At 43.1% G+C, this 25,992-nt stretch overlaps 1 long non-coding RNA gene across 3 annotated transcripts; it reads right to left on the minus strand.

The window, feature by feature from the left end:
• Positions 1–9,766: 9,766 nt before the first annotated feature.
• LOC115377944 (uncharacterized) lies at positions 9,767–19,020 on the minus strand. Of its 3 annotated transcripts, none has more exons than XR_003930085.1 (4): positions 18,946–19,020; positions 18,099–18,165; positions 13,545–13,659; positions 9,767–9,904 (listed from the first exon to the last, which is right to left on the minus strand). It is a non-coding gene; the product is annotated as an uncharacterized LOC115377944 (long non-coding RNA). The 3 variants fall into 3 exon arrangements; XR_003930084.1 differs by having other exon boundaries at positions 18,777–18,987; XR_003930086.1 differs by lacking the exons at positions 18,099–18,165; positions 18,946–19,020 and adding an exon at positions 16,751–16,862.
• Positions 19,021–25,992: the final 6,972 nt, after the last annotated feature.

Raw genomic sequence — 25,992 nt, forward strand, 5'->3', positions numbered from 1 at the left:
AAGGCGTGAACTCAGCTTTTTTGGAATACATAGTATTGTAGAAATAAACAAATCTGTACGTTTTATTTATTATTTTAACGATTGTGAGTATAGAGCATAAGGAAAGAGAATAGCAGAGTATACCAGAAAAAAAATATGGGAGATGTCTACTTGAATATTTCTAAAAATAAAAAAATAAAAAAGTAAAACATATCAGTGTACATGTTATGGTTACACGTTTTAGCAATAAAGTCTATCTTTTCAACATGTATTAGTGTCAAGCCATGTTGCTTATAACGAGTGTCTATGTCCATGGCCCCAGGGGGCGTGTACACTGTAAAAAATGTCAATTTGAACAAGCATGTGTAGTCTCATGTAGTCTCACTCGGCATTAAAATCTTTTCCCCCCCTCATAATAAATGTTTAAAAATCTGCGAATGGGGTAAAATAATTTCACGTGTTTCCAATGCAATTTCACTTACTAAAAGTGCCAATCGCTCCAAATAAGGGATTATCAAGACATTTTTTATAGGGTCATGTACACCAGAAACAAACGAAATTAAATCACGTTTTATTACGACTCGATTCTGGACTGCATGCCATGTGGAGGTGGATATTTTTTGCAGTGTATGCGCTCTGTCTCCGGAGTGCAGTGGAGTTACTAAACTGCACAGTAAGTCCAAGCTGCAGTGACTCTGGGTGGACTGCCTGACGCTCCACGCCGTCACAGTGATTTTAGAAAGGGCTGATTTATTACGTTGTGTAATGCGCAACACATACCTCAAGCGCCTCCACAGAACTGGCATTCATTTGTTTGAGCCCGAGGAGAGGAGAGGCCACGCATATTCATCTCTCCTCCCTACGCACACGCTCATTTCTCGGCTCCAAGGTGTTAACATAATGGGTAAAATATGATTCAGACATTTCAAACAGTGTCAGATGATGAAATGGCGAGCGTATACGCTCAAGCCAGGGGCGTCTGGGGTCTGTGCTTCACTCTGGAAGCTCCGCACAAGTTCCACTGAGGTATTTGTACAGAGGTGGACTGGAGCAGACCGGCGCCTATTCAAGTCTGACCGCCCTGGAGAAAAAAAAAAAAAAAAAAAAAACAAAGCCTATAAAACAATGGTCAACTGTTTTTGACGTTAGCAGACTATTAATTGGAGAGCGGGGTACGCTGTCTGCAAGTTAAAGAGATATGGCCAATTAAGCGCACTGGAGACATGCTGGGAAATTAAGTCCTATGAAATCAAAGCGAGGAGTCATTTACTCTAAGTAGGGTTTTTATAGTGTTTATATTATTCTTTAAATACAATCAACGACTTAAACAGAGTCATGACTAAATGTCTCAAAGCTAAAAGCAGCTTGTGGAGTGTTTCCACTGAGCGCATCTTGTGTGCGTTAAAGTGATTTGTGTTTTTGCGGCCAGAGTTGGATTTGACACTTGCCGCCCGGTTATTGTGACAGATCCACTGAGGGGATTTGGTAAGGAGAGGAGGGGAGAGGCAGTATGCCAGCGGAGGAGGAGGAGGAGGAAGAGGAGAAAGGGGAGGAGGAGGGGGCTGCTTTCCTTACTGTCAGCTTCTTTCTTGATGATGTCTCGGGGTTTTTAGAAACTGCGTCTCTGACTCGACGGCGCCACTCAGCCGCCCCCTCTCGACTGCGCAGAATGAGGCACTTTGGGAAACAGTAACCCTTTCAGGCTCTGCCCGGAGAGTATTTTAGAAGCGTGTGAAAGGCAATACGCCGCCCTGGCTCCAGCCAGTTAGGTGCGCACCTTTTAGAAACAGACCCAGTCAGCCAGTTAGATCAGTAGTTTCTCAAACTGCGGTCCGCGGACCTTCAGGGGTCCTTGAGTTGACTCCAAGAGGTCCCCATCATTAGTTCAGTGTAACTCATAGTATCGATTCACTAGATATTATCAACCCAGGAGAATGTATGATGACTTAAAAAATAGTCTTCACACGTTTCTCTGTTATTTTCCCATTTACAGTGTCAGGCATTAAGTCAGTACTTATAATTTCCTCATAGGTTTCTGGGATAAAGGCGTATCAAATGGCGTTTACCTGCGTATTTTACTTGAACAGTTTGTGAAATCGTCTGGGGAAAGGGGTACATGATTCATAGTTTGTCATTTTGTATTCCCCTCTACCATGAAGTTTGGTGTAATTTGATATGATCTTGTACGTAGATTGTTTTCCAACGAAATTACTTCATATCCAAGTTCACGGTACATCCATTGGTCCATTAATTGCAAATTAGTTGTGGCTTAGAGATAGATCACATCAAACACAGAGTTAAAAATCTGGAGTCACGTGTCTGATTTCAGTTGTAAGTGCGTGATGTGTGGTTTGTTTCTCGCACCCACTGAGAGGCCACTAATGAATCCAATCTTTGGATTCACAAGGGTGACTGTATGTGACGCTCATTCCTGTCTGCAATCCATGGAAACTTGCCTTGTTGTCTCTATCATTACCGCAAACCACTCATAAAATATGCTATGCTTTCATTTATCTAAGTTCAGAAATTTCAGTTCAAGAGAAGTGAAGTCCTCGCAGCAACAAATAGCCCTTGATTGATATACTGGGGGAAAAAAAAAAAAAAAAAAATCTCCCCATCAACACTGTCACCATAGCACCACATGTGTACTGTCGACACATCAGTGAAGCGACCCAATGCAGCCAGCGCTCATTGCTGCATTCATAAACTGTCCATAAACATGTCAGGACAGTCTTGGCCCCATCAGACATTCAGCATCATTCATGTCTAAATTATTTGTCACAGTCTGTCTCTCTATTCATCAGCCTAATGCAGCCCAGACCACTGTCATCCCACTTCCTGACAAAATACAATGTACACCCCCTAATGGAACGGGATATACCTGCGTACAAATATGCTTTTATTCTATGGGCGGTTAATATGTCGGTTTCATGTTTACTCCCTTGGGCGGATGTAAGATAATGCAAGTATTTACCGCGCATACACAGAGGATTGAATAATAGCAACCTGGAGACAATTAGAAAGGGAGTGATGGAGTGATTAAAGGGAGAGGGGGGGCATGAGTTGACATGTGGTGAAGATGATGAGGCTCTGTCTCCTGACGGGACTCAATTATTATGATAAATTATGGTCCGATTGGGAGTGAATGGGGGTGGGTAGGTGGGTGGGTGGCTGCATGGGTGCCTGTTAGTAGGGGGCGGAGGTCTGTGGTGACTCCTATTCATACAAATATGCAGGTTGTAGTCATGCACATCATGCAGCTATACCTGTATGGACGCGTGCACGCATAGACAAGCCCATATATATGTGCGCGCGAACCGAATACACAAACACACACATACGCAAACACAAACACGCGCACACACACCCCTGGCGTGTGTCTAGTGGGCTGACAGACAGACGGAGACAAGGGTCTGTGGCTGTAACTAAGGCCCAAACCCCATGGTTGTAAAAGCCAATGAGTCAGCACTGCTGAGGTTATTGATGATGACAGGGTATTAGATGGAGCAGTGAGGGGAGGGAGGGGACACACACACACACACACACACAGTCACCGGAGATGATACCCAACATTCCCTCAGACCACCAACCCCAGCTTGTGGTGTCTAGAGGCGTGTGTGTATGGGTGTGCATGCTTGTCTAAGAAGCATGAGTTGTGTGTTAGTAAGTGAGTGTTCCTGTGTGCATCCATTTATGTGTGTGTGTGTGTGTGTGTGTGTGTGTGTGTGTGTGAGTGAGTGAGTGCGAGAGAGAGAGAGGGAGAGAGAAAGAGAAAGAATTGCTCTGCGTGTGCAGGGACAGTTTGTGGATGTCTGGCTCAAGGTTTTTATAGATCCATTACAAACCTCTGGGTGGTCGTCAGTTGATGGGTCACTTTCTCAACCACCAAAGTCCCCTACTGGTTGATAATGGCATTCACTTAGCAGGGATATGCCTAAAATGCATGGATGTGTGTATGTGTGTTTGCATGTGTGTGCATATCTGAGTGTATATGTATGTGTTTGTACACATGTGTGACTGTTAATGTCAAAAGTGCCACTTAAAGATGGGAAGCTCTCCTCAAGGAAGTCACGCACGCCTCTAAGCATGCCTTCGTTAGACAGAAACAGGTCTTAGATCAGCAGACCATCCTGATCTCAACTCTCTGTCATTGCAAGAGCTCACAAACCTGACCTGGAGTCAGCAGTAGCAGGCATGGAATTCATAACATGCCATTACATCAACACACGGCCATCTTGGTGGGCAAACAACAGGTGACTGTAGTCAAATAACAGGTGATTGTAATCAAACTCCAGCTATTGCCAACAAGCGGCGCTTATGACAATTAAGCACGTTGGTAGGAAATGCATGCAATGCCACGAGGAGACCGTGAATATATTCATCATCCACAGGATCGCATTACCCCCATCCTAGCTCCCCTCCACTGGTTGCCAGTTAGCTTTAGATTTGACTTTAAGATTTAGCAAGGTCTGTCTCCAAACTACAGCTCATTTTAGACTTTTTTTTTTTTTTTTAACCCCTTATGAGTTGAAATTCTGCCTGAGATCCCCAGCAGGGCATTCCTGGCAAAAGTACAGACCATACAACCTAAAAGCCAAAGGTGAGCATGCACTATGTAGAAGTGCCAGTAACACTTTACAATAAGAGTACAACAGTTAATGTTAGTTAACGTTAGTTAATGCCGTAATGGTTAATTAACTGTTAGTTAATGATTATTATGGCATTTACTAATGTTAATAATATCTACAATAAGCCTTAAATAACATATAAATTAATACCTTAGCATGAGCAGCATTAGTACATGATTCTTAGACACATTAGTCAACGGTTAGTTAACTGTTACTTAATGGTTATTACCTGTTACTTAATGTTTATTACGGCATTAACTAACATTAATTGTTGTACTGTTACTGTAAAGCGTTACCGAAGTGCCAATTGAGAGTACAACTGACAAAAATGGGGAATGAGCACAAAATGTGATGATTGCGTCTATATGGTTGTCACTGTAGGCAAGAGTGACTGATAAACTTTGTGCTTTCATAGTGCATCTTTAAGGTCCAGGCCTATAGACTTGCAAGTTCTAACAAGATTAGTATCATGTTTGCAAACATTTTTTTCCAAATGACTTTAATATAATTTGTTTTTAGCTGTGGGCATCAGCAATATGTGGTAAGTGCTCGACCAGGTCAGCCATGGGCGCCCTGATGATTCAATATGTCATTTGCCATCTTTCAGTTAAGTTATATCATGGTGATATGGTGATGTTGGGATATTGTGTCACAATTCTGTTGCCTAAACAGATGATAACAAGGACAGTTTTATTTAAAAACATGCAAAATTATGCATGGGCATTTTAAGGAATATGAAAATTTTGAGTTTTGAGCTATGGATTTCAATAATATTGCCCAGCCCTTTGACATGTGACATGCAAATGAAGTTTATCATCATTATTTTATGCTGTTTGTGTCCCTTGAGCTCCTGTGCACACATGCACACAGCACAAATCTGCAGTGGGAATCTGGAGGCCCTGTATTCTTATATATGTGGTAACATTTTAATCAGATACCTAGTATAGAGTCACGTTTCCGTAGTCACGCTTGCTGATTACTCTATTTAACTCATGTTAGATGTAACAGATATAGTAAGCCAAAAGTAAGGACTAAAAATAGAGCTGTGGGGTGGCGTGGCACTTGCCGGGCTGGGAATAGTGCATATTCCGAGCTCTGTTTCCATGGTTACTCCTGCTTTCTCCCGTTGCTGGCATGGGTTTCACATTCAGAAAATAGTCCCCATGCATCAATGGCAGTGTTTTTATCCTCCTAAGAACGACCTAATTTTAGTCTTTATCATGTTTTTTCCCCCACCGACCGGGAAACAAGTATAAAAGTTTACGAACCAGTGAGTCTAGTGGCCGTCCTGTGTTTGGTACATACCACTGTCACAGACTGGCAATTGTGAAACTGTTAGTCCCACGGCTAAAAATGTATGGGCACAAATATGCCATTGACCACTATTGACTTCACCATCTTTACCTCATCAAACTAAAATCAGAGACCTTGCTTGTCTGTCAAACGGGGCAAAATTGACACTGTGTAAAAGAGGTTCCCCACCTCCAATAACCCCACTGGCCTCCCTCCCTCTCTCTCTCTCTCTCTCTGTGTGTGTGTGTGTGTGTGTGTGTGTGTTTCTTCTTGGACTGAGGTGCTACTGAAGAAGTGTTAGCTTACAACAAAGAACAAACTTGCCTACAAGCACCCAGATGCACGCACAAACACAAAACAGATGCAGCTGCATAAGCAAGGAAAGCGCATACACACTTTCTGTTTCCCTCACACACACACACACACACACACACACACACACAGTCTCAGAGTAAGCACTGACCAGCACCCGTCAACAACCCACACATACATAAGGTGTTCCCAGAGTGCCCCCAATACATAATTGGCCCCTGGTAATCATAAAGGCACACACAGGTAATGCGTAAACTGTCTTTAAGTTGTTTACCAGTCTACTCAACTTGATCATGATTGCACCAGCTAGATTATATACACACACTTGAGTTTTCCCCCAATTAAAATTTATATTTTTCCATATCCATCTCCTCTCAGCTCACTGATTGCTGTGCCTCTGACACACACACACACACACACACACACACACATACAAACACACACACCTCCCCCCTCACAGCCTGTCCGGCGGCTGTCTCCCAGTACCCCTCTGTGTGCCTAGATGGCATGCTGAGAATGTTTACTTTCGCCACAGTGTGTATTTACAGAGCCTAATAGTTTTTTAGGCCGCAATGGCGCCTCGCTCCGTAACATGTGTACAACCTACCCTCCCACCCCTCTTTCCCTCACACACACACACACACACACACACACACACACACACACACAGAGCACATATATTTCTCCACCCCCCTGCCACAGCCACCACCAAACAACAAATCAAACCTCTGGCATTTGGGGTTTGGCAGTGGTGTGAGCTCGAACGCAGCCAGGTGACATGAGGAAGCAGCAGCATCAGAATGTGATGTACCACCCGTCTGATTGGGGTGAATGGATCAGATGAATCTATTAATACTCGAAAGCCTGAGAAGAGAGCATGCGTGCTATGGGAGAATGAATGAATGCACGAAGGGCTTGTAATGAATGGGCGCGTGTTGTCTTAAATGGTTGTGTGTGTGGGACATGTGGCAACCAAAGAGATTTGTGAATGTGTCTATGTGTGTGTGAGAGAAAGAGAGAGAGAGAGAGAGAGCGGGTGAAGTGTGCTTGGATTGGAGAGATGCTGAAGTGTAAGTACGTGCGAGAGAAAAGTGAAGTTTACGTGTGAAAGAGACAGTGAAAGTGAAGTGTGTGTGTGAGCATGTGTGCATTCAGTACTCACACCCTCAAAGCAAAAATCCAACCCTATACGCTGACACTGTTACAAGAAAGTTTGCTTTTCTGCATCCATTTTAGTGTTTGGTGGTCCTCAAATCAAAGAACAAGGGCTCCTTCCTGGACTTGTCATTTTGCCTTGATGCTCAACAAGCATACAGAGAGAAATCCATTGTTGAAAGGGCAGAAATACCAAATATCTCAAGCTACAGTAGTCTCAGTAGACCATAATGCAATACAACCACAAGGCAACAATGCTGCCTTTTGAGTAAAAAGTATTAGCGGTTAGCTCAGATTTGTGGTCACATGTTGTATTTTTCTTATTCTTGCAGACAACTGACCAAACGCAGATGACGTGGTGTCATTTCAAGATGCCTCCAGTGCAGCTACAATGTAGTTTGATAGCAGAGAAAGATCAGGATGTTTGAGGCATAACTGGTAAATGTCAGGCTTTGGTGTCAGCCCCTAAAATCAGAGCCAGAGTTTCTTCTTAAACCCTTCATTTTGCACCAATGCTAAAGAAAGAAGGGAGAAATCCATCAAAGACGTGGATACCATCTATATCGTCAATAGGCCACAATGCTATGCAGGCACAAATATCGTCTTTTTTCCTCACTCTCTTGCTTTTAATATGCTCTTACTAGCAATATTTCTCTCTCCACCTATGTATAACCCTCTGCTGAATGCAATAACTTAACATCCATATTCTGGGGGTGGTCAATAGTCATTTTGGGAAATACAGGAAATCACTAACTGCAGTAGAAGTAGATGAGGCAGCATGAGGGGAAGGGGATATAACAACAGGGTAGGCCAAATTACACCTCCTCATCAAAATATAACCCCTGGAATGTATTGAGCACCACAGATAAATGATACACAATTGCATAAGAATGTCTGAGGGTGATTTTTTCCTGTAATACATCCCTATAAGAGTAAGGATGGGGGGCTCGTGCTTCATCCCACTGAAAGGGCAGAATGGGCACAAAGAGAGAGCAGGCCGAAACACTCGGCCCATTGTTTTATTTTCTCTCCCCCTTTAGACAAAGAGTGCGAGGGAACCAAACAGGTGAAAATAACTGGCTCTATTGTCCCCACCCGCAGGGCCGCCATGCACGACTTGGGCCGCTGAACCTGATGTCCTGACGCCTGCCTGTCTGTCGTATTCAGCCGAGGTGGTCTATTCAGAGCGAGGGACCAGGGGACACACAGCCCAGGGGGTGTGGATGTGTGTGTGTGTGTGTTCATGTGTGTGTGTTTGTGTGTAAAAGGGGAGGGAGGAGGCACTGTGAGCAGCGGAGAATGCTTGGTGACGGGTTACCAAAAACATAGCGCTGGTGGACAATAGGGCCCAGGACATTCCTGACATAACCCCAACACACCGGAGAGGAAGTAGAGAGGGGGGGGCGTTTATTGGTGTCAATGGCCCCCCGCCCTGAGAGTAGGAACGGGTGCCTCTTTTGTCCCCTCTGGCGTTGGAGATGCACTGAATTGAGATGCTTTGCACCTCTAAACACACATACATACACAATCACTCCCTTGGAAAAAAACACCAATTAGAGAATGGACATATAGGGCCATAGGGGTTTGGACTCAAAGGCGTGCAGGTTTGTGAGTGTGTATGTGTGTGTGGTGTGTGCATTTGTGTGTTGTTGCATGCCTGTCTGCATGCACTTGTCAATAGGGTCTGAATGTAAAGGGAGAGCCAAATGGGATGCTTTTGAGCTCAAAGTGCACAAGGTTTGACCCCATGGGAACACTGAGATGAACTTGTTTGAATCAGAGGGCATTTAGTCTCATTTAGGAATAGTTCATGTTACACTGAAAAAGACCACAATGAACAAGACAATGTAATACTCTGCTAATTGGATGGCCAACTGTCAAGTGAATTTTACCTCAGTGTTAGCCAAAACATTGTATGTAACTCTTAAGAAATAGAAAGTTCTCTCTTGTGGTTTGAAATGAAAACTATTTGTGATATTTTTTAATTTCCCAATCAAAACAGTGCAGAAGTTCTATAATCATTCAAAACCAGTGCATGCCTTGGACTGAAAAACCCTCTGAGATAATGCATGGGTCTTACCACCCATTATGTCCATTTAATATTATTCAACTGGTGAGAAAAACATCCTTTTAGTGATGGGAGAGCTGGTTTTAAATTGCATTGTAATTACTCACTCACCCCAGGCCTCCTTACAGCCTATGCAAACCATATTGAAGGTAAATACCCCTTTTGTGAACGGAAATGACTATGGAAAGCTGACCACTAGGCTTGACAAAGAATACATTTACTGCATAGATACTTGAGACGTATCCTTCACAGAAAACATCAACACCACATTGATTCAAAACAAAAACATATACAAAAAGTCAGGTAATTTCTTTATTGATTCAGAAAATATCACTGGATACACACATGTATGTACTGATGCCTGGTGAGACTGGACTCTGGACCAACAGCTCATTTAGTTGTCACATTCTGGGCAGGGTGCAGGATACATTCTCATAGAGCTCTGTTTTATTCCTATGGGAGCTGAATCCTGGGAATCAAAGGACTTGCATCAGATGAACAAATCATTTAACGCAATTTAAATCTAAAAATTGGGATTTTCTTTCCTGTGAAAACAACGAAAAAAATCAAATACAAAAAAGCACTGAAATCTAATGATGGCATTCCTAATAGCCCTAATTTATCTTTGAGGCTTCATTGCCCCTTTACAACTTGCATTATTGATGATGGAGGCTTAATGTGGGGCCCTGGATCAGAGCTTAGAAGCTTTTTGTTCCAGCAACTGCAGCAGAAGCCCAAGGGTTGACCCCCCAGCCTCTGTGTGTTGGCCCAGCACCAGTGTTGACTTTCGGATCACAATGGATGTGGCCACTGGAGGGGCCTTGATCAACGGTATGCCAGTCCTGGTACACTAGTAGTACTGTGACAGGTGGAGGCTCATGCCAACCTAGAGCAACACTGACCTCTGGTGGTGAAGAGTTAAATGCAGGCCAGCTGCAATCAGCCTCTTTCCTCCTCACTGCCATGTGAGTGGATGCAAACATACATCTGAGTTTGATGCTGATCTGAAACCAAGCTACCTCTTTAGTTAGTGTAAGTTTCTATAGGTATATGACAATATTAATAATGATAGATGGTCTTATGTTGGACCAAGCACAGTTCTGTTACTTTGTTGTTGTTGTTTAAGCCCTTTAAAAGATTGTTAGTTCACTCTGCACATAAAGTCCGTAACACTGGTCAAATACTACTTCATAATCTTACTCTTTTAGTCTAATTCCAAATTATAAGATATCTTAAACACCTTAACTGGAAAAGCCAACTAACTCCAGTTTAGTTTAAATCTGTCTCATTAAGGTTGGATAGATAGGATAATAAAGTAGTTGCAGCCTGCATATAAAAATAATGACTGTTTCTTGTTAGTCGGGTTTCTAGAATAAATACTGTCAAGACAAATATGACTCCTTTTTACTGAAAAATGACCCTTGTTTTTTCCATTTAAAGGTTAATGCAGTCCTAGTTGAAGATCTATTTATCCCTTGGCTAAGTTTAATCCTTGTTAGGAAAATTATTGGCGTGTAACAGTGCAGAACATTCAAAACCATACACTCAGCCAACACACACATTTGGGAACCCCTGTTATGTGTTGATGCTTCCAGTCACTGCAAGTGGATCAACTGTGTGATCAAACAACACTTTCACTCATATTTGTTGGACTTGAGCAAACAAAATTAAAGGGAAATACTGAAATATTTCAACTCCTCATCTGATCGATTGCATAATTTACACTACTTGGACACAATCTCAATCATTATGCCTGATGCATGAGCCGCTTTGACACAGACAAAAAGGAAACACAACAATGGAGCCCAAATCAATTACTTTGGAGCAAAACCTGTTTGTGCACAGTGTGGGATAGCAGCAAACAAAGCTTTACACACACCGATAGGCCCTTTAGTCTCCACCAGCACCCGCCTCCAGCTCAGAGGAGTCCACAACACTCTTGGTCCGGCTTTGTAGCCTGGGGTGGCGTTTTTGTTGCCATACAACATATTAGCTAATCGGCACAACTGTGCCAAATTCTGCCGCTCATGAATATCAAGGCAGAATGAGAACCAGAATGTGAGCTTTCATTAGAGTTTTTTTAGTCGCTTTCTCTCTCCATCTTCAGAACACACATAGAGTTCAAATGGGAACTCCCAAGCGCTCCCAGCTGGCAACACTTTGGGATAATGATGCTGGATTCCACACAAATGAAGGGCCTAAATACCACCAGAGAGGTACCTGAACCCCCTCCTCACTCCACTGACATGAACACACACGCATGTATGCATGTGCACAAACACACACGGTCTCTTTCTCTCTGGGGTGAATGGGATCACATGCGCTCACACAGATACAGTACACACCTGGTAGGATAGCCAATTTCCCATCGTCATCCTGTACAGTGACTGTTGTCAAATGTGAGCACTGTGCCCAAAAATAACCCCACAGCAAGTCAACAGTCTCTCCCTCCCACACACACTGCAGCCGGCACACATCCTCTGCGTCTTCGGGACTGGAGATTGGGTTACTGTGGATTCCACTCGGTGGCCTCAAGGTATCCTCATTTAAAAACTCTCTGCGGTTGAGTCATCAGTGCAGGCTGGGAAGAGACCACCTCCAGTGAAGTGATGTCAAAATGATGGATGGGACAATAATACTGGCAGAGGAGCTATTGATAGCTCTCTTTCCTTCATGTTGATATGTTTGATACCGCACACCCAGTGCGATGGAGTGAGTGAGACAGAGAGCGACTCGGCCTACATGCACACATGCATCACGCGCGTACATGCCAGCATTATCACCATTAATATCTTTTCCGTTCCCACTCAAGCCCTGGCCTTTGAAGTGGAGTGGCAGCTGAGCCCTGAGCGAGTGAGTGTGTGAGAGGATGTATACAATAACGCCAGCATGCCGTCTTGACTTAAGATGAGTCGGCGGAGGGAAAGTAAACAGGCCGGGTTCCCCCAAGAGGCCGTCGTTATAAACAGGGGGTGTGCTGAGAGCAACTCGAGCTGTTTATTTTTACATGGGAGCTCAATGTCGTTTGAAGTGCCAGCAGTGGTCTCTCTCTTTCTCTCTCTCTCTTTTCTACCCCAAACCCCACTGTCACCCCCCCCCCCGGCCCCCTCCTCCTCCCCCTCCTCTGGGGTGCTTCCCAGCCGCACCTAATTATCAGTCGGTTGGGGTCCCTTTGTTTGGCCCTCTTCTCTCCCATTGATTCTAAAGGCAATAGGTGTGTTTCACCTTTCTGTACACTGACACAGAGCCTCGGTGTTAAATTGAAGGACACCAGCAGGAACCTGCAGAACAGTGTGGCTTGCTTTCAAGAAATAGTTCCATCGCAGTGGGAGAAATGTCAAGTGTACAGGTTTGCGAGATATGAAACAGTTTTCTTTTCATGGAAAAAATTCCTATCTTTTGTCCCATGAGCCAAGTTGGGTTTGGAAAATAACACCTCCAGTAAGTGCACCACAGGAGTTTCAGTAACAGCATCTATTTCTAAGTGCAAGAAGGTATTGAAAGATGTTGGAAAGCAACTTTTTGTGGTATGTTAGATCTGTACCAGTTCATAGGCTGTTTTGGATTAAATCAGTTAGGATAGGATTCCACATGCAGTTCAGTGACTACAAATATATGCAACATCAACACAGGCTAAAACTAATTACTCATTAACAATTACAAACAGAGGCACAATGCCACAACCAGTGATGATATGGATCTGTTTGAAGAGTTCTTTTTGCAGATAATTGCCATTATGAAAAAATTAAACTAAAAGGAACTGATGTAGGCTTGTATGTAGGCTAATGCTTCACATAATATGCTTTCAGAGTCCAAAATGCAAATGTAGTTGCAAAAGTTATTTTTGCTGATGCATTAGCCCACTAGGATGATTTTTTTTTTTAATTCATTAAATATGAATTAAAAAAAAAAAAAAAAAAACATGATTTATAGAAAATAATCTTTTTTGCTAATGAAGTCTTCATTTAGAAACTCAAAGATTAAACTTTGCTTTCATGCAACAAATGAATCAAAAAAATTGAGTATCATTATTAAAAAAATCAATATACATCCAATGCATATCCACAAACCAATTATCTTGCTGCTTTTTAGCTGACAGTGCTGCTCACCTTTAGATCAGACAGAGAGTAAAGATGCTGGGCAGCAGAGGGAAAAGCTGCTCTCTCTGCAGGTTGAAAATCTAAGTCAGGCTCAGTCAGGATCTGTATTCTCTAACTGGGCTGCCTGTGAAGATCAGGTCAAAGTTTAATGATACACTGAATGGTCGGCTGAATACACATGAAAAACACGTTTACGACAAGATCACATAGCCTGTGGCACTGATTCTTCCTGACACATAATTATTATTCTGCATTACTGAGTGACAGCGCTATTAGTTTCTTAGAAGTCCAGAAAAGGGTACAGATAATGATGGATAAAGATAATGATGCTTGAGGTTTAGGTCCATTCATCTCCATGTGGACAAGCTAATTGCTTACAAGTTATATGCAGGATTACCGGAAGGTTCAAGAGCATGACAATGATGTTGGCTATATGCAAGCCGCCCTTCATGATGACATGTAACACCTAAAGGGAGATCCTGAGATGGCATCAGAAACAGCATTGTGCCTTGAGCTCACATAGTCTGATACCTCTTCTTCACAAATGATTCTTTAAATATGTAATTATTAAAAATCCTATCCACTAATATCACTGGTCAACTCAGAAAAGTGCAATAAATGATGTTCATTCTGGCATCATTCCATGGTTACTTTTAACTACAGAAATTTCAGACTTACTTACTAGCCTATCTGAGGAAATATCTCTTAATTAAGAGGTGAAATAATCAATCTGTGGGCCAAATCTATCTGCATCAAACCCCATCAGTAAGTTTTAAAGTGCATTATTCTGAAATTAACCAGTGAAATGATGCCACAGCAAGCATCAGTTAGAGTGCTGTGTTTTATATAAGCACACAGTATTAGGTGAACTTTTCATCCAGGCAGGAACACCAGGAGCTGTGGTTGTCTGAGCACAAGAAAATAAAGAAGTGGAATGACTTTTTCTAAATTACTGAACTATAAAAACGCGACCACAGTTTACAGATGGCTTTTAGCTGAGGGAAACAGGACCTCAGAACTCTGTTTGCCTGAACATAAAAGGTTAGAAAAGATAACCTCCAAGTTTATAGCACATTCTGATAGACATCGGCTATATATGTATTTATGTATGCATTTACTTCAATGACTGACAAATTTTAAATTTGATTTATTTGTTTGTTAAAAATTGCCCAATAATCTTTGGGATTATGAAGAGCTAAGGGCGATGACTTCCAAAAGGAACTACCACGCAGGTGCACTTCTTTGGCACAGTGTCCACATAAGCACCAACGCAGGCGACTTCAATAAATGTTGTAGCTTTAAGGTTCACAGCAATGAAAACAACAGTAAGCAACAAAACCGCAGTCAATAGCAAGCAGCAGTCTGAGAAACTGGCAGTATTATATAGCCCAATCAATCTGGCTGCTACCTTTGTCAGGGGTGTTCAAATATGAGGGACGAAAAATGACAAAACAATAAATAAATGAATAAATAAATAAATACGCATATAAATATATAAATGCATAAATAATTAAATTAATAAATATTTCTACATTTATTTATTTCTTTATTTCTGTTTTTATTCATGCATTTATTTATTTATTTGTGTATTTATACATTTATGCATGTATTTATTTATTTATTTTTACATTTATTTATTTATTTATTTATTCATTTCTACATTTATTTATTCATTTATTTATTTATATATTTATTTTTACATTTATTTATTTATACTTTTATTTATTTCTACATTTATTCATTTATTTATTCCTTCTTTTATTTCTACATTTATTTATTCATTTCTACATTTATTTATTTATTTCTACATTTATTTATTTATTTCTACATTTATTTATTTATTCCTACATTTATTTCTGTATTTCTACATTTCCACATTTATTTATTTCTGTATTTCTGTGTCGTATGTTAATAAGGTGGGCGGTTCTTACATTAGTCTTAAGCACGATTGGTTTGTGGGTGTGATCCTGTCCACTGCTACTACCTGGACTGGCAGTAGCAGTGGATAGCAGTGGACTAGCTAGCTACTAGGGCATTAAGAACGCCAGACTTTTCCACGTCGTCGACGTTACGTCGACCCGTCAACACCGGGGGATTTTTGGGGGGCTAGCGGGGCTCTAACCGGAGGGAGGGAGGGGTTGTAGTGGAGCGCCGACCGGGCGACCGGGGGGTGAGGAGGCTGTAGTGGAGCACCGACCGTGTGTGTGGGGGTGTGTGTGTGGGTGTTTCTTCGACTTTCGACGGGTCGATGTTTACATTAATGCCCTACTAGCTACTGTGTAAAACGCAATGGAAAGTGTTTTGAGAGCCATCGTCAGTGATTTAAGGTCAATGGCGAATGATGTGGTAAATCATGCACCCACCGACTACTTCCAGTAGTCCGACTACACACACGGTCGGCGCTCCACTACAGCCTCCTCACCCCCCCGGTCGCCCGGTCGGTGCTCCACTACAACCCCTCCCTCCCTCCGGTTAGAGCCCCGCTAGCCCCCCAAAAATCTCCCGGTGTTGACGGGTCGACGTAACGTCGACGACGTGGAAAAGTCTGGCGTTGTTAATGCCCTAGCAGCTAGCTAGTCCACTGCTATCCACTGCTACTGCCAGTCCAGGTAGTAGCAGTGGACAGGATCACACCCACAAACCAATCGTGCTTAAGACTAATGTAAGAACCGCCCACCTGATTAACATACGACACAGAAATACAGAAATAAATAAATGTGGAAATGTAGAAATACAGAAATAAATGTAGGAATAAATAAATAAATGTAGAAATAAATAAATACATGTAGAAATAAATAAATAAATGTAGAAATAAAAGAAGGAATAAATAAATGAATAAATGTAGAAATAAATAAAAGTATAAATAAATAAATGCATGAATAAAAACAGAAATAAAGAAATAAATAAATGTAGAAATATTTATTAATTTAATTATTTATGCATTTATATATTTATATGCGTATTTATTTATTTATTCATTTATTTATTGTTTTGTCATTTTTCGTCCCTCATAGGTGTTTCCTTTGGTTTGGTGAATTTCTCCATCAGCCTACAACGTCTTTTCTCTATAGTCTGGATCAATGCAGTACCAAAGACTGGCGCGTCCAAACATGAGGTGGGGATAAAAATGACTACAAAGTGTTGGTGTGTGTACTTGTGTACACACGTTGCACAGCACATCTAAATAGTCTACGCATCAAATAACTAGTACAAACCTCTTGACAATGAGGCGACTGGCTTCAGAAGTGACTGGAAAAGTATTTGATGACAATACAGTAGGCCTGTGTCAGTCACAAAATTACCACACAAAGTTCAGATGGAACCTCGTCCTAAATGCCCTCATTTTATTAATTTGCTACATTGCTGTATTACTGATTACTGATTGAAAAGGGGCGAGAAATCCAAATTATACCCTACTCTACTGCGTGCGCAACTACCGCTCATTCCATTTAAACTGAATTTGAATGGACGGCAGATGCCTGTCAGTGATGTGAGTGGCGTTTACATGTCTTCGTCACAAGAGGGCGCTCTTCACCCACTGAAAACGCGGTGGGGGGGTTCCCCTGGACAAGGTAAGCATCTCTCCTTGCGCCCATCAGCGGAGGTGCCAAAAATGAAGCGAGGAAAAAGCCGGAGGCTGACATTTTCTCCAGGGTGTCCGCCGCAGGGAACCCAGCGCTGAGAGAGCGACGCTTTGAACAAACCACTGAAGCTTGTTTTTCAGACAAAATCAGCTGGCTAATCCAAGTGCAACAACTCAAAAGGACCGGGAGAGCTCCCCGCTTGAATCCCATCTGACAGCAAGTGAGTGTGTTGCCTGTTGTTACTCTTGCTTTCTTTCATTCTGCCTTTAACGCAGTCTAATCTGTCCCCCACTTGTAATTGGAGAGATAATCTACCTAGATTAGTGCCTGCCTGGTGTGGCTCCTTTATTTCACAGTAATGCGTCAAAATTGGCCCTCTGTAGAACTGAGACGGAAATACAAGAAAGTGCATGCACATGTAACGATATACTGTTACAGTAGGAATAGAGAGGATTAAATCGTCTGCGCTAGAAACAATTTAGAGTCGAGTTCAGGCTGGTGGGGAGCAGTATGTCTCGGCTCTGTAAGCAAACAGGGTTTGTGCATTTGTGAAATGATGGCATTAAATCCAATGAGAACAACCAAATTAATTGTCTAATCAACTTCCTAATTATAGTCTGATTGTTTTCTGCCTTGGAATGTTTTGTCACATTTACCAATGTAAGGAATAAACCACTCAAATTAAGATTATTTAGGATAAGATTATTATGCAAACGCAACCTGCAAGTGAATGTGTCAGTTAATGATAAAATGATAAATAAACACATACATTTGTCTAAAACGACATTCCTAAACTAACATGGAAGACAAAATACACGCATGGAAAGGGTGAGACTTAAATGGAAAAAGAGGAGTGGGGCAGGGAGGATGAACAGCGAAAACAGAGAAAACAAAAATGACAAGAAGTAAGAAAGCAGAAATAATTTAGGCGCATGTTAAAACAAGTCCATTAATATGAAGGCTGTGTAAGTTTACTCACCTGACAACTCAGCGGGAGGAGAAGCCGACAGGGAAGGGTGATGAGAAGGTTTTGGCTTGGAAAAGGACTAAATTTCATGGGTTAAAGGACGGGAGAGGAGAGGAATAGATGGAATAACAATCAAAATGATACATGCAGTCGAATGGCAGGTGCATGTGCACGGACGTAGTCTGGAGGAAAATGAATTAAAGTAGTTGTGAACTCAATATTTTCAGCTAATTGTAGCTGAATAACTCATCACATCAAAAGAAACTGGTATGATTCCTTGCAGAATAGATTCAAGGCATGTCCCGGGTTGAGTCTGACTGAATCTAATTGATTTCCAGCCTGTTCCTTATAGAGTTGACATTCATTCTCCATGTGTCTTAACACAAACAGCTCAGTCCCTTTACATGTTTTCTTCTTCTGTCCAATCCCCTGGTCTGAGCTCAAGCACAAATTTATAGAGGGCACACCATGTACACCAGTGTGAATGGCGGGTGTCCTCTGATGTAGGCCTGCCTCACTCACTCACTCACTCATAAACAAGGTATTTTAAAAACGATCCGCAGGTTTGGGTAGCCTAAATATTAATAGGGTCTTTGTTTTGGGTGAATTACTGAATAAAGCAGCAGCAGTGCCGGCTGTTCCCCCCAGTGGATGGTACAGTAAATACAGGAGGAATGTTGATCAGCTTACTGCGGAGCCAGGAGGCGCTCGGGATTTGACCGGCCGTGAGTGCCTGCTGCTCGGCTAATTATCCACCGGTAGGCCGGCCGGGCTGCACCTGTAATAACACACCGGGCGCAACGTGCGTGCTGTCGCCTGCACACTAACGGGAATTAAAAAACGTTCTCGTAGTCTTTACCGTTGTCCTGGGCCGATTTCATGAACACAGGCGAAGCCTACATTCTTCTAAATGCAGGGTATAAATTGATCGTGTTGGTCCTCAGCTCTGATTGGCTGAGCCGCTTTGGAAGAGGCTGCAAATTACCCAATAAACACTCACTTGTGTCCGCACAGCTGTTAATTTTAATACTGCAGTCTAACCTGAAATCACGGCTCTTAACAGGTACTAAGTGTCGCTTAGAAACCACTTTATTTGGCTACTGCTTAAGAAGTGTTGTGTGAATCAACTAATGACTTGATTAGAGAATTAAAACGCATTTGTGTTGTTTTTATTAAGCTTAAAGCTGTTGTAAAGTAGCACGGCCTCTTCTGTCTTATTAGTTCATTTGACCCTCCAGTGGCTTTTACGCATTTTTCCTCTGATACCAGTAGCATGCTGACACTCATCATGGCAAAACACGTAGCTGTTGCCCGTTGACAATCCATTATGCAATATAAGGCTTGGATATAGAAGTTAATATGCTGCGCACATGGCCGGGGACAGCAGGACCAAATTTCTGTGCCAACAAAAAAAGTTTCCAAAACTGTAGTATCTCTCTCTCTCTCTCTCTCTCTCTCTCTCTCTCTCTCTCTCTCTCTCTCTCTCTCTCTCTCTCTCTCTCCCTCTCTCTCTCTCTCTCTCTCTCTCTCTCTCTCACACACACACACACACACACACACACACACACACACACACACACACACACACACACACACACACACACACACACACACACACATACACACACACAGAGTCCTCAGGTCAGATGCAAAGCCGGGCCAGTCCCCCTCCTTATTTAATTTGGTGCGACTTTTGTTATTATATATTAGTAAAAACATGTCCCCTTGGCTGCCTTGCCGCGCTGACGTTTGCTAATACATCCAATATGTGTTGGACTATTATTAGAATTAATAAGTTATAAAATTCTGCATCTGCCTCTTGTTTCTGTGAGCCCTGGAGCCCCGCTACTCTGTTTCAACAGGTTCAATGTTGTGCTCTCATTACGACCTCCATATGGTTGCTGGTGAACACAGCGAGCCATGGGGCATTCATAGCAGCGCGGCGCAGTAACAATCAGTCAGTAAAAGCCACGGAGGTATTTGTTGTAAAAGTGAGACCAGTTGTTTAGTGTTCTGGAGAAAAAGTCTTCAAGCTAGTGATGGCTAAGTTATTTCTTTTGCGCCTTTTTGGCTATGCAACTAAATGATGCGCATCACCAAATTGGAAGTACAATAAAATAAACTAAATACAATATTGAAATATTTAGTCTCTCTCTCTCTCTCTCTCTCTCTCTCTCTCTCTCTCTCTCTCTCTCTCTCTCTCTCTCTCTCTCTCTCTGTATGTGTGTGTGTGTGTGTGTGTGCGCGCGCGCGCGCGCGTGTCTGTCTCTCTCTCTCTGTCGCACACACAAGGTTGGGGAAATCTGGGTTTGATTTTAATGGGGAGTAGCCTATACCCCGGGCTCGCTTTTCAACCTATGGATGTACTGGAGCATTTTTACTTGGTCTGAGCGGCGCGAATGGGTGCAGTCAGTGGCCCACCTCCTGACGGTGTCCCATCTCGCAGAATCCTCCTCACTTGGACTATGTCGCATGCCTCTCTGTTGTCCCTTTTTGTAACGACGCGAGTCTGAGAGGACGGGACACTTTCGCTGCGTGCGGAGAGCAAAATTTGTGACAGACGAGCACCCGTGTGGATCTCACCCAGGGCACGGTTTATAAATTTAAAGGCTGCCACAGTCAAGAGTTGGCACTGGGGTAAGTTTTCACGTGTCTGGTCACCGTACCTTTTTATTTAAAATCCATTGTCGGTCGTGTTTCAGTGGAGAGCAGATTTCAGTGTTCAATTACGCACCACTTATTGTGCTACAGTAGAAGTGAAAGGACTTACTTCAGCGCTTGCAATGACGAGCTACCCATTACCAACCGTTTATTTTAAATGAAGGCAATGACTGTCATTACTATATTATAGGCTGAGGTCGTGTGACTCAAAGTAGGGGTTTGGCCACTGAATCACCGAGGCGCACTGGATCAGAGCGGCGGACGCGACAGACAGGTGTGAACTCTCCTCGGCTTACAGCTGGCCCGTGGGTCGCAGGAAAAAGAGCGAGAAAAACAGCCCGCACCGAAGATTTAAAACGGGTTACAAGAGGTAGGCTATGGAGCCAGCGAGTTTTAATAGCAACTTGAAATCAGGGCCAAGTACGGATGCCAAAGCAAGCAGCGCGCTTCTCGGTTCCCGTCTTCCACGGCGCTGCCCACGCCAAGTCTCCCAATGCGTTTGTCACTTCTAATATTTTCCCTTTTCGCTTTGACGCCACCACATGCATACTGAAAAACATTTGTGTGCAAAAATCAGGATGGCATATTTTTCCTGCCATTAAATAGCTACCAATAACTCTGAAATATAGCACCATATTAAGACCTATAGAAAAAATAAATACTCATTTTCATTCTTGAAAAATTGAAGCGGATATTGCTGAATTCCGTAACGAAAGTCTGCTCTACAGAGAAAACTACAGGTTGTCAAGGAGAATGAAACTAACACGCAGTATTTCTTCAAGCCAAATAGCAGCAAATTAGCTCAACTCTGGGTTCAGAAAGGATTTAAGCAGCTCAACAAGCTTGATTTGAGGCTAAAGCCCTTTGTGGGAAGGTGTGACAAGAAACAATAGTCCACAGCGGTGATGATGAGCTCCACCCTTTTTAAGCTCATCCAGGCTGCACGCTCAAGCAGCTGAAAGCCAGAGCCCATAACAGATTGCTTATCTTGACTGCTTCAATAGAGTTAAAGTATGCCCCTATGAGACATTAAAAGAGTGTCAGCCACTTGACCTACTTCTCACTCCTGTGGCACATTACTGGAATCCATCCACAGACTCTGAATCCTCACTATTCACTCAGGTCAGAAAGATTGTCAAAAGTCAAGTGCAAACCACAGAATGGCAGGGCTAATATTTGAGTTGAATGCTTCTGGTGAAGTGAAGTGTTATTCATCTGGAGAGGAGCCATCAGCAGCCTGTTTTTGTGAATTAATCATCATTATTTAATTGCATCATGCCCGGCTTCCATCAATAACAAGAGTGCAGGAGGCTGAGCCAGGAGCAACTAAAGGCACATGATGTGAACACTAATCCAAAGTAACTTAGTCCAGGTTTTATCCACTCCTGAGTGTGTGTGCACGCATGTGTGGCTCTGTGTGTGTGTGTCTGTGTATGTGCGCGTGCATGCACGTACATGCTTGCATGTGGTGTTTGTGAAACGGAGAGAAAGGCGGGTAGATGGAGACGGAGAGAGTTGCAGTAACATAAGCAGATCATTTTCTCCTCCTTTGAAAAGCAGGATTCCTCAGGACTCTTGGCTCCGTCCACCTGAGCGAGTAAAGTCAACACATCCAATATATTTTTCTTCTATGGTTTGAACAGCTTGACGGGGGCAGAGTAATGCTAGACCTCTCTTTCTTTCTGTCTCTCTGTGCCCCCACCCCCACCCCCACCACCGTTTTCTTCTCTTGCTGGCTGTAACCGTGCACTGCTTTGTGGAGATAAGCGTTTGTCATTTTTAACAAATGACATGAGCTAATTTCAAACCCTGGCCCTGTTGGTGAAGCAGCCAACCAGGATCAGAATTATTAGCTTTCATATTACAGCTGTCATGAGCTACCTGAGCTTTGGCACCTGATCACACATAACAAATACACCAGTCCAATTTTCCTTGACTGATGAATGCAGTGATTTGCACATGACCTGTGAGTAAGGCGGATTTTCATGTGTATGAATAAGTTTTATATTTGAATCACAATCTTTCCTTCCTGTATTAATTCCAACCTTGGTGTGTATTTATATTTAGGCCAGGAGATGGATGTGGTGTGCTAAAGTATACTCATTAAAAGTGCACACACACATTCAGCCTCTCCTTTTTTACAGAGGTGAGAGTGAAGACAAAATGCTGTCGTGCTGCTGACTTGAATGGCTGTGTGGTTTCTCTTGGAGTCAAAACCGGGTGTTCGTGTTTGTGTGCATATGTGCGCTTTAACTTTCTTGTGAAAATGTCATTCATCAGCGTGACACCTCACATGCTCCTTCCTGTGGGATGGGGATCCAGAGGCATAGATTTTGCATGCTTTCTCCCGCCACTCCCTGCACCCTGCCAGTGTTGCATGTGCTAGCTGCACACGTTTCCTCCAGATGCAGGAGGGTATGTGTGTGTGTGAGGTCTGTGTGTTTGTGTCCACATATTGTTGTACCTATCATCCTGCATTTGTAAATGGACGCGCAGGGAATGTCCTAGTAGCCTATGCCAGAAGTACACAGGGGCTATGGAGCTAAAGTTTAGGAGCTAAATTGATTGCCATTTTGTCAGTGAGCAGTTGTTTACTCACTGAGAGTGGACTGGCTGCATGTCTGACCCTCCCAATGCTATGACAACCATGTGTGCTGTAGCTGTGAGGTCAGCTCCTCTGCTCATCTCAGTGACAGCCAGACTGCATGCAGATGCAGAGGGTGAAGCTACGTGGACAGTAAAATAGCAGGCAGCTCCTGTAAAAAAAAAAAAAAAAAAAAAAAAAAAGTGCTTTGCTTGAATGCTAACACTATTAAGTCAGCACAGCAGTTTGTTTCTGTCGTGAAACACACCGGCAGTTAGGTCTTTGCCGTTGACCCTCACCCCTAGCCAGAGTTCACCAAGTGCACAGTAACGCTGCCATCCAGGGGGAGAAAGAGAGGAGGTGAAGATAGGGAGGAGAGGAACAAGAGATGAGGGGAAAGGGTGGTGTCTGGTGAGTCACAAGCCTTGGCCACCGTTCTGTGTCTACATGTGTCAGCGAGGGCACGCATTGTGAATCACCTGCGTGTGTGCGTACGCATGCACAGCTACAAGAAGGGCATGTGTTTGTCCGTCAACGACAGATGTGTTTGTGTGAGGATTGTGAACACTTAATAAAATGATTTGTGGTTTTTCCCCCCACATGAGTTCAAAGTGGGCCCTCACTTTTGGCTGTGGGGTAGAAGTCGCTCTTGTGCAATGGAAAAAAAAAAAAAAGTCTGTTTTCCTGTTAGGGGGGCTTTTTGAGAAAACCGCGGCTGTGCCTACCGCAGCCAGCCTTCAAAGGGCTTTGAAGGAGCGCTCACCTCTCCTCTCCTTAAATCCTTCCATCCCTCTAAACGAGCCACTTCCTCCCATATCCAGGAATGCCTCACCTGCCTCTCCCTGACCGCCGCCTTCCGACCATATTGCTCCAGACCTGTGGCCAGGGTTAGGTTCAGGTCCGTGGGAAATGTCGAATCAAGGAACCCCTTTCCCCAGCATGCCCACACACACACACACACACACACATTCTCCTCTGCATTCAGCAGTCTTTATCATCTCTCTGTTTCCCCATGGCATGGCTTTCATCCAACAACAAACTCTGAGAGGAAATCTGTAGTTCCTCACTTGGACTGCCATCTCACGACTGCCAGTGTCATCCCTTTCTCAATCCCATCTTGACAACACATGTAGAGGAAATATTTCTTTTATATGAAAGCAAATCACAGCTTGACATCGGGGGCTATAAATGCTTCCTTTTTCTGGCAAAGTCCGAACCGCTGGTCATGAAATGAACCTTCTCATTAACAGAAGTACGGTTCATATTCATTTGGTTGTATAAAATGTTTCATACAAATGGTATGTAGTCTGTGAAGCTCCTTCTGGTTATTTGCACAGGCTTTCCCCTCATGCGCACTTAAAATCCGGTCTTTTGGAGTCTATCCCTTCAGCGATCCAAGACGAGGTTAGGTTTCCCACCCTTTGCTCTACTCCTAACAGCTGTAGGACACTTTGTTGTGAAAGTGAGTTGTGATCAGAGGGTGAAGCAGCCTCATCGGATCTCTGCAATGGTGCTGAACCCCCTTTTTTGGCCATTAGAAAAGAGGCCACTGTGTAATACTACAACTTGGCTCATCGTTCTTTTCAGTGTCACCCAAATGTCATTCAGGAATCAAAATTGCTTCCAAGGCCGTGAGTCACTTAAATTTGAAAATTTGAAAAAAAAAAAAAATAAATAACTGTCTCATGCACTTTATACCACACTAGCATTTTCATTTTCCAAAAGCGTGCTGTACACACCGAAATGCCCAAAACACTTGAAGTCTCCTATCAGGCATGCACAGGCCTATGCTCATGGCCTGCACATGCCTCAATACCCTGTATTTTAGATCATATGGCAATCGTATGTCAGCATTTTCAAAAAGTTAGTTTTCTCTCTCCACACCACAATGTCAGACCCGCAATTTCAGATTTACACACTTTGGAGAGTGTTTTTTGAAAAGCCCTGTTTATGTGGGCTTAGTGGGGGTCAAAGGCCAAAGTATTAGTATGGATTTCTTGGTGCATTCTGTACTATATGCATTACCAGTGTCTTTGATATTTCAGTGTTTACTGCGTTATCAAAGACACTTGTAATATGTGGGCCTTGGCATTATGCTTTGGGAAGTTGTTCACCAGAGTTTAACATTTACTGTTGAAGTTTTGCTGTTGGCTCATTCATATTTCTGTTTTTTCCTGACCTGTCTCACACAAGTTAACCTACATTTAACCCTGAATCTAGTGAGTCACTGTTGCCTGAAACTTTATGCCTGCTCATGTCCTTTTCCGTCTGTCTGAAACCCTCCTCAACCTCCAATTTTCTCACCAAAAACACTGACCTCACAGAACACTTCGTTAACAGAAAAATACACACACGACTTGTCCTATCAGCGTTTTGCCCCTGCCTTTGTAGTGAAGTGTATACACAATACAGAGAGCGGTAGCTTAGCACAACTTCCTGTCTGGGTCTGTGAGAACCAGCCTGACCTCTCGTTGCACCTCGCGCCATCTCCTCTCTCCTCCTGCTCGGTTCTGGATCAGGTTCTGTTGGTTTAAAGAACCGCCGCTGGACTCGGGGCAGGCTGAGTGGGCTGGGCCACAGGAGCTGCTGCATTCCTGTGCTGGGCGTTCTCACTTGTTCTTTCTCCCAGCTGTCTGTCTTTCTGTCAGATGCAGAGATGGA

This window comes from Myripristis murdjan, chromosome 19 (assembly GCF_902150065.1).
Source record: "Myripristis murdjan chromosome 19, fMyrMur1.1, whole genome shotgun sequence".
Lineage (NCBI taxonomy): Eukaryota > Metazoa > Chordata > Actinopteri > Holocentriformes > Holocentridae > Myripristis > Myripristis murdjan.